Genomic DNA, 9,834 nt, shown 5'->3' on the forward strand with positions numbered 1-9,834 from the left:
GGGCGGGCGGGCGGGAGAGGGCGCAGGCTGCGGCTGCTCCGGCTGCTGCCTCTGCTGGTCTGGGCAAAACTTATAATTCTGATTATTGAATTATAATTATGTAAGAAAATATCCTTATTCTTAGGAGATAAATGCTGAAGTACTTAGGGGTAAAGAGTCATGATGTCTGCAACATGCTCTCAAGTGATTTAGCAAATAATAATACCACCAATACCACGAAGAGATGGAAAGAAATAAGTCAAATGTGAACATGTTAAAAATAGATGAATTAGGGGCCGGCCCGTGGCTCACTCGGGAGAGTGCGGTGCTGATAACACCAAGGCCCCGGGTTCGGATCCCATATAGGGATGACCGGTACGCTCACTGGCTGAGCGTGGTGCTGACAACACCAAGTCAAGGGTTAAGATCCCCTTACCGGTCATCTTAAAAAAAAAAAAAAAAAAAAAAAATAGATGAATTAGGTGAAGGATAGTTCACTGAACTATTTTTGCCACTCTTCTGTAGATTTGAAATTTTGAAATAAAATTATTTTCAAAAATAAAGAGGAAATAAACACAAACACTGGAAGAATATTAGAAGCCACCAAGAATTACTACCCATCGAGAGAGGGAAAAGTGGAATGGAGGAGATGAAATAAAGATTTCCCTATGTAAAATTATTTTTCTTTTGAGCCATGTAAAATGTTACATATTCAAAATGTTATTAAAAAGCAAACATTAAATTTAAAAACAAATGAAAGCAAATGGACGTAATTCTATATGAAATTAGTACTACACCTAAGAGTAGAAAAAGAGAAAAGAATTATTTCAAGTGACTTTTGAACATAGTACTGACTGTACATCCTAAGTGGGATGTGGCATAGTGTCTAAGGACAAGAAGAACTACAAAGGAACTTTGTTTTTTTTTTTTTTTTTTTTTTTTTTTTAAAAGATGACCGGTAAGGGGATCTTAACCCTTGACTTGGTGTTGTCAGCACCACGCTCACCCAGTGAGCAAACTTTTTTTTTAAAAGATGACCGGTAAGGGGATCTTAACCCTTGACTTGGTGTTGTCAGCACCACGCTCACCCAGTGAGCAAACTTTTTTTTTAAAAGATGACCGGTAAGGGGATCTTAACCCTTGACTTGGTGTTGTCAGCACCACGCTCACCCAGTGAGCAAACCGGCCATCCCTATATGGGATCCGAACCCGTGGCCTTGGTGTTATCAGCACCGCACTCTACCAAGTGAGCCACGGGCCGGCCCCTACAAAGGAACTTTGAAGTTTACTCTGTAGTTCTATTATTAGTAATATTGGTATTGTAATTCCCAAACTCTTTTATGTATATTGTAGGACAAAGCAAATAAATCAATAAATATTTTAATGTTATTAGAAACCAGGATTTTCTTGGTAAGAAGAAAACAGATGCAAATATAAATGAACTTACGAAAAAACTTGTAATGTTAAGTTTTAATTGGAAATATCATCTCATGATTTTTTAAAATGTGAATTTTCTAGCCCTGTCTACTAAGCCCAGAAGCAGTGACACCCAGTAGCAATGAGCACACTCAATGCCCAGATCTTGCTTTTTCAGTATCATTCATCACTAAAAGGAACCAAAGCTCTGCTAGAGAAATGGCCAATTCCAGGTCTGGGACAGAAAAATACAAAGTAAACCCAGGATATCTTTTCAATCCAGAAAGTAGGAAGTGCTCAAAGAATGATGGAGATATGTCAAAATGACACAGGAGACAGCTTGAAGGAGTTTGCACTGGCCGAATTTGGGGCAATTTGAGCATTCAAATGAATAATGACAAACTAAACGTAATTGTCATTGTTTATAGAATATTGAATAAATAAAATCTACAAACCCACAGTGATGCTATTAAAAAAAAAAGTAAAAGAAAAAAAATCTATTTACCACAATTGAAGTTAACTATTTCACCACTTCCTACCCTGAAAATTGGTAAAGAGAAAAGAAGTAAACATTCATCATGCCTTCTAAGGAAGAACTCTAGTTCATCCCTAGTTGAAGTTCTTTTCAGAAGAATGCCAGCTAATAGATGTAGAAGGAATGACAGAAATAGAAAACTACCATATTCAACCACCCGTGAAATAATTGACTCACACAGGCCTTTCAATAGATGCCAAAACTATAGGTAAAAGATTGTATGTGGTACCAAAGTATATCTCCATTGATTACTTGTACATTGCAAATGTATTTTGTGGGGAGACAGGGCATTTGGCACCATTTTAACCAAATTATCATATTTAGCATCATTAAGAGTGAACCAACATGACATTACATGATGCAATGTAACATGAAGTTCACAGTGTTATGTATGAAGTCTTGCTAAAAATGTTTAACCTAAATTTAATAAAGCCTCTAGTTTAACTTCTACTTTATGAGAATCCAGGCAATCCAGACTGTGGGGCATTTTTTTTTTTTTTTTTTAAAGATGACCGGTAAGGGGATCTTAACCCTTGACTTGGTGTTGTCAGCACCATGCTCAGCCAGTGAGCGAACCGGCCATCCCTATATGGGATCCGAACCCGGGGCCTTGGTGTTATCAGCACTGCACTCTCCCGAGTGAGCCACGGGCCGGCCCGTGTGGGGCATTTTTTAAGACAGTAGGCTCATCTGTTCAAAAAGTCATTGTTATTAAAAAAAAAAAAGTGGGGCAACTGTTTTATATTAAAAGAATATAAGGAACAAAATAACCCAATGCAGTGGCTAAACCTTGATTGAAAGTTGATTCAGGGCTGGCCCGTGGCTCACTCGGGAGAGTGCGGTGCTGATAACACCAAGGCCCTGGGTTCGGATCCCATATAGGGATGGCCGGTTCGCTCCCATATAGGGATGGCCGGTTTGCTCACTGGCTGAGCGTGGTGCTGACAACACCAAGCCAAGGGTTGAGATCCCCTTACCGGTCATCTTTAAAAAAAAAAAAAAAAAAAGAAAAAGAAAGTTGATTCAAACAAAACTAACTATAAAAGATGTTTGAGGACAATTGGGGACATTTGAATATGGGCTGAATGACATGATATTAGAGAATTGTTAATTTATTGGGTGCAATAATGGTATTGTCCTAATTTTTGGGAGATTTATGTTGAAATATTTAGTGGTAAAGTGTCATGGTGTCTATAACTTTCATATAGTTAAAAGATATATACAAAGCAAATACATCAAAACATTAATTATTGAACATAGGAGGTTGAATATATGTATATTTATTTAAATTTTTCTCTATGCATGAATTTTTTCACAATAGAGTTTTTTTTTTTTTTTTTTTAAAGATGACCGGTAAGGGGATCTTAACCCTTAGCTTGGGGTTGTCAGCATCACGCTCAGCCAGTGAGCTCACCAGCCATCCCTATATAGGATCCGAACCTGTGGCCTTGGTGTTATCAGCACCACACTCTCCCGAGTGAGCCACAGTCCGGCCCGAGTTGTTTTTTTTTTTTTAAAGATGACCGGTAAGGGGATCTTAACCCTTAGCTTGGGGTTGTCAGCATCACGCTCAGCCAGTGAGCTCACCAGCCATCCCTATATAGGATCCGAACCTGTGGCCTTGGTGTTATCAGCACCACACTCTCCCGAGTGAGCCATAGGCCAGCCCCACAATAGAGTTTTTGAGGAAAAATATATTGTCTCCATTCTCAAGGGGCTTACAGACTGAAGGAGGGGTGTCAGGAAGTGAGGGTAGTGTGAAGTTACCTGATAAAAATTATAATACAGTATGGTAAATGCTAAGATAAAAGCCAGAAATGCTGTTTTGAATTGTATATTACATTTAGGATAATATATATAAATGCTATATATTTTAACTATATGAAAGAAGTACAGAGAAAGGAGTGACTAGCTTTGCCTATTATTTATGATAACATATGTGAGTTTCCTAACAACCCAGAAAAGTTTAATTGGAACAACATGTGCAACTCAGCTGATGACTTCTCACTAAAAGATAGAGATTAGTGTCCTTATTCTATAGCTTTGGAAAGTGAGGCACTGAAAAGTGAATTCACCTGCCAAAAATCACATTGTGTTGTAGCTAGAATCTAAACAGAGCCTTGCTTTTTCCACTATACCATTATTTCCTTCAATATAATGCCTAATCTAAGTCCCTTAAAATTTCTTATTGCAGGTGGGAGTAAAATAAAGGTATAAACAAAGTAATTTTTTTTTTTTTTTAAAGATGACCGGTAAGGGGATCTCAACCCTCGGCTTGGTGTTGTCAGCACCACGCTCAGCCAGTGAGCCAACCGGCCATCCCTATATAGGATCCGAACCCGTGGCCTTGGTGTCATCAGCACCGCACTCTACCGAGTGAGCCACAGGCCGGCCCAACAAAGTAAATTTGATAGGAAAAACATGGTAGAAATTCTGAACTTTAAAGCTCATTATTTTCCTTCTGTACCAATATTGCTATTTATCTTGGTATATGTACTTTCTCCCCAGCTAAATTTTTGTAAGGTATAAGCAAGCAAGATCGTCTTTTCTATACTGTTCTATTAGTCAGTTAGGCCCTGAACATATTCAATATATTTTTGCTGAGTGAGTGAATCCCCTATTAACAACACTTCATGATTTGCCATCACCTAAAGGCCATTAGCCTGGCATTAAAGATTCTTTACTGTCTGTCCCCAGCCTGGCTCTTTAGACTCATCAATAACCAGGTCTTCCAGAATACTAGTTCCTTTTTATTTATAATTTCTGTTTCCTCTGCCTGAAATGTCCTTTCCCTTCTCTGATTGTCAGATGCATCCTACCATTATTTAGGACTCAGCTCAAATGCCAATTCCCTTGTATTCTTTTAACACTTTGTATATAACTCTATTTGAGCAAATAATAATAACTGGCACCCCCCATGTGCCTCTTTATACACACACACTGCCTTGGATTGAGTTTCTCTGCAAAACTTGACCCCCACTATGACAGTGTTAAGAAGGTGGGAAATCCTATTATGGTAACTGAAAGGTGGGGCCTTGAAGAGGTGATTAGATTGTAGGACCACGCCTGGTGAATGGATTAAAAATGGTGTCAGAGGTGTGTTTCTGAGGGCTTTCAAAGGACAGTGCATGAGGAACTATCCATGCAATGTGAGACCCCTGGGTCGCTGTCACCAACACCAGATGTGTCCCTTGGACTTTGGACTTCCAAGCCTCCAAAACTGTAAGCAATAAATTTCATTTTCTTTTTAAATCACCCAGTTCTGTTTATTTTGTTATAAGCAGCAGAAATGGACTAATGTACATATACACAATCATGAATCCTGACAACCCACTTCAAGGAAGGTATCATTATCTTCTTTGTATAGATAAAGAAACTAACTTAGAGATATAAAGAAGCTTATCTAGCTGCATATCTAGTAAATTAATGGATCTGCTTTTCAAACCCAGGTTTTACTCCAAAGTCATTGTAATTGTTTTTTCTACATGATCTTCTCAGGAGCAGAAACTACTTGTACCTTCTCTTTATTTCCCCAGGGCCTATATTAATGCCCAGTAAATAGTAGTCACTCCATAAATGTTTCTTTACTGAAAAAATTACTAGCATATACCATATTAGATCCTACTTCCATGTTTTTATTTGAGTATTTTCCCACCTGAAATATTCCAATATTGCATTATTGGAACTAAAATTTCAGTCTCAAAATGCAAGATGCTAATAATATAATTTCAAGTTCAATTCTTGTAACCCCAGATTCTAGTTCAAGAATTCCAGGTTCTTTCTCTGGAACTGAAATTCCACTGTTGGGCCTCTACATTTTACTCCTATAAATGGAGATCTGACTATTAGAACTTGGGTTCCAAATTCAGAGCCCGGGATTCTAATACTGAACTACAAAGTTTACTATTGCAACTTCAGGTTTTATTCTCTGAACCTAATTGTTTTACCATTAGAACTCAGCTGTTACTTGGAATCCAAAATTCTGCTACTGGGAGTACAGGCCCTATTCTCGGAACTTGAATTCTAAGGTTAGATTTCACAATCACAACCAGAAACTCTTTTTTTTTTTTTTTTGTGACCGGTAAGGGGATCATAACCCTTGGCTTGGTGTCGTCCGCACCACGCTCAGCCAGTGAGCGCACAGGCCATCCCTATATAGGATCCGAACCCGCGGCCTCGGCGCTCCCAGTGTCGCATTCTCCCGAGTGAGCCACAGGGTCGGCCCCACAACCAGAAACTCTACTTTAGGAATTTCAGTAATTGCAACCCAAGATTCTATATATGGACCATCAAGTTCTAATCTGTGACCTCTAGATTCTATTTTTTGACCACAAAGTTCTATCAAAGTATGATATTCTTTTTTTTTTTTTTTTTTTTTTAAAGATGACCGGTAAGGGGATCTTAACCCTTGACTTGGTGTTGTCAGCACCACGCTCACCCAGTGAGCTAACCGGCCATCCCTATATGGGATCCGAACCCGTGGCCTTGGTATCATCAGCACTGCACTCTCCCGAGTGAGCCACAGGCCAGCCCCAAAGTATGATATTCTAATAGTAAACTACAGGTGCCAAACTTGAAATTGCAGATTTTACTATTTTTCTCCACGTTTCATTCTTATAACCCCATATTGGTCTCTCAGTTTTCTGGCTTCTAGCTAGAGAATGCTGAGAAGGGTTTCTTGAGAATTTCCCAAGCATTACTACTTGATTACACTGTCCTGAATTGTCCTCTCAAATTCCTGGGATAACAAATCCCTTGATGAATGGAGTCCCCTAGCAATGGCTAGAGCAGTAGAAAACTAGGCTGGCCTATGGTAAAATTGTTATGTTAATGAAACTTTCTATAGTTTCCCTTTCCTGTCTCACACCCACCATCTCATCTTCATGGCTCTTCTTCATGTCCCCAGTGCTCGTATGCACTCTCAGTGTGGCCATCCAATCTACTAGGTCAAGTGGCTCTGAAGAGTATATTTGAAACTTTTTACGCTAATGTGCAAATGAATTAAAATATCTCACACATTCCCCTCCTCCCATTTAAATATTAAAAATTTAAAGGCTCAGAGAGTTAAAGCTCCTAAAATAAGATTTCACACGTTTTCTTTTTTTTTTTTTTTTTAAAGATGACCAGTAAGGGGATCTCAATGCTTGACTTGGTGTTGTCAGCACCACGCTCACCCAGTGAGCAAACTGGCCATCCCTATATGGGATCCGAACCCGTGGCCTTGGTGTTATCAGCACCACACTCTCCTGAGTGAGCCACAGGCCGGCCCTCACACGTTTTCTTTTTTCTTTTTTTTTCTTTTTGTGGGGGCATCTGGCCAGTTTGGAGATCCAAACCTTTGACCTTGGTGTTACAAGGCCAAGTTCTAACCAACTGAGCTAACTGGCCAGCCCCCAACATCCCAACATTTTCCATTTTCAAGGAATGAGAAAGGTAATTTGGAAGAAAAATCACAGGGCCTCTGTTAGATCCTTGAAATCACCTTACCTAGTTGATAATATGTTCCAAAAAGATTCTGGGATTTGGAAAAATTTCATTTTCCTCTTCTTTTATAAGATGGAGACAAGAATGCATGTAAATAATACATGTAAAAAGCGTTTGTGAGGGCCGGCCCGTGGCTCACTCGGGAGAGTGCGGTGCTGATAACACCAAGGCCGCGGGTTTGGATCCTATATAGGGATGGCTGGTTAGCTCACTGGCTGAGCATGGTGCTGACAACACCAAGGCAAGGGTTGAGATCTTACCGGTCATCTTTTTTTTTTTTTTTCCCCTTTATTCATGACTGGCAACGGATCGCAACCCTCAGTGTCGCGCCCGCACCGGACCGGGACCGGCCACGGGATCACAACCCTCGGTGTTGCTCCCGCACCTTGCTCAGCCAGTGAGCGGCCGGTCTGTATGTGGGATCCGAACCCTCGGCGGGAGCGCCGCCGCACTTCCCAAGCGGCGCACTGTAGCAGTGCGCCACCGGGCCGGCCTTTACCGGTCATCTTTTTAAAAAAAAAAGCGTTTGTGAACATTGTGCAAATATTATTGTTATCACTCTCCCTTTTCAAAATGGCAACTTCTCTGACTACTTTGACCATGGCTACTGTGCCACCTGTTGGCCATGGCTTGACTTACACTGCTATTTTTCTCCTAAGTGTCACCCAACTATCACTTTAGAATTTCCTTGGCATAATTGAAGACTCTTTGGAAAAAAAACAAAAACACAAACTCCCCTGGTTGGTTTCTCTGAATTTATAACAAATGATTTAAGATTAATGAATTCAATAATTATCCACTGAAAATTTACCAAGTAGAAAGGGAAAGGGAGACAAAGATGGAGAAGTCTTCATGCCTACCCTCAAGGGGGTGATGTATATGCCAGTGCGTTAGGGAAAGAGTTCACAGAATAGGTGATCGCCTCCCTGGCTCTTCTGAAAGGAGCAACATTTTGAGAAGGAAATAAGAACACTTCAGGGCCGGCCCAGTGGCTCACTTGGGAGAGTGCGGTGCTGATAACACCAAGGCCCCGGGTTCGGATCCCATATAGGGATGGCCGGTTCGCTCACTGGCTGAGCGCGCTGCTGACAACACCAAGTCAAGGGTTAAGATCCCCTTACCGGTCATCTTTAAAAAAAAAAAAAAAAAAAAAAAAAAGAAATAAGAACACTTCAGGAAGGGAGAACTATATGGGCAAAGGCTCAGAGCTATAAAAGTGCTATTGAGAATGGTAAATTGCTCTGTGTAATCAAAGCATTGGCTCCGAGGAAGGAGGAGGTGATGACAGTGATCAAGAGCCAATTTTCACAGCCCTTTACTGTGTACAGAGTCCTTTGAAACATATGCCCTCAAGGGAAGCTCTATAGCATAGTGGTTGATACTATGAACTGTAATGGCAGCCACACCTGGGTTTAAGTCTGTGTTATATTTGATAGTTATTTAACTTCTCTGTTTAAGTTTTCTCATACAAAAATAAAAGCACATACTTCATTGGGCTTTTGTCAGGATTAAATGAGATAATGTTTGTCAAGTTCTTATGCACTAGCCAGCACTTAACAGCAATAATTAGTAACTATCATAAGCTACTATTATTTAATCTGTGAGACAGATTATTACTATCCCAATAATACAGAAGAGGAAACAGGTTGCGTCTAGGGTGGGATTCCAAACCCTATGCTTTTTTTTTTACTAAACCAGAGACTCCAGACTGTAAAAAAAGGTTGGGACCAGAGTGTTCAGAACACCAAACAACAGTATAAAGTTTGGGCTTTATACCATGTAGGCTATGGTAAGCCACTGAAGATTTTTAAGCAGGAGAGAGTTTTGAATCAAGATTTCTATTTTAGAGAGAATTTAGAACCTTCTGAATAGATTCACTAGACTTATAATCAATAATTGTAATTATAATGTTAAAAAATGCATCGAGCACTTATGTATTAAGTACAAGGAAAGAAGAAAGGTTTTGCATTGTATTTTGGTTTTTAGAAAATAAACTATTAGTATCACATCATTTTAAAAAGCTTATAGGAAGAAAACAGAAGGATGGCTTTCTTAATAATTATTTCTAATGTGATTTGTTTTCTTTTCTTTTTTTTTTTTTTTTAAAAGATGACCGGTAAGGGGATCTTTTTTTTTTTTTTTTAAATTATTTATTTATTTATTTATTTATTTTATTTTGTCAATATACACTGTATATGATTATTATGGCCCGTCACCGACACCTCCCTCCCTCCTCCCTCTCTCCCCTCCCCCCCAAGAATGTCCTTTCCGTTTGCTTGTTGTAACAACTTCATGGAAGTATAGTTGTTATATCTTCTTCCCCCCCCCCCCCCCCGGTTTTTTTTTTTTGTGTGTGTGTGTGTGTGTGTGTTTGTGGGGGAATTTTTTTTTTTTTTTTTTTTTTTTTTTTTTTTTTTTTT

The sequence above is a fragment of the Galeopterus variegatus genome, unplaced genomic scaffold, assembly GCF_000696425.1.
Source record: "Galeopterus variegatus unplaced genomic scaffold, G_variegatus-3.0.2 Scaffold6, whole genome shotgun sequence".
Lineage (NCBI taxonomy): Eukaryota > Metazoa > Chordata > Mammalia > Dermoptera > Cynocephalidae > Galeopterus > Galeopterus variegatus.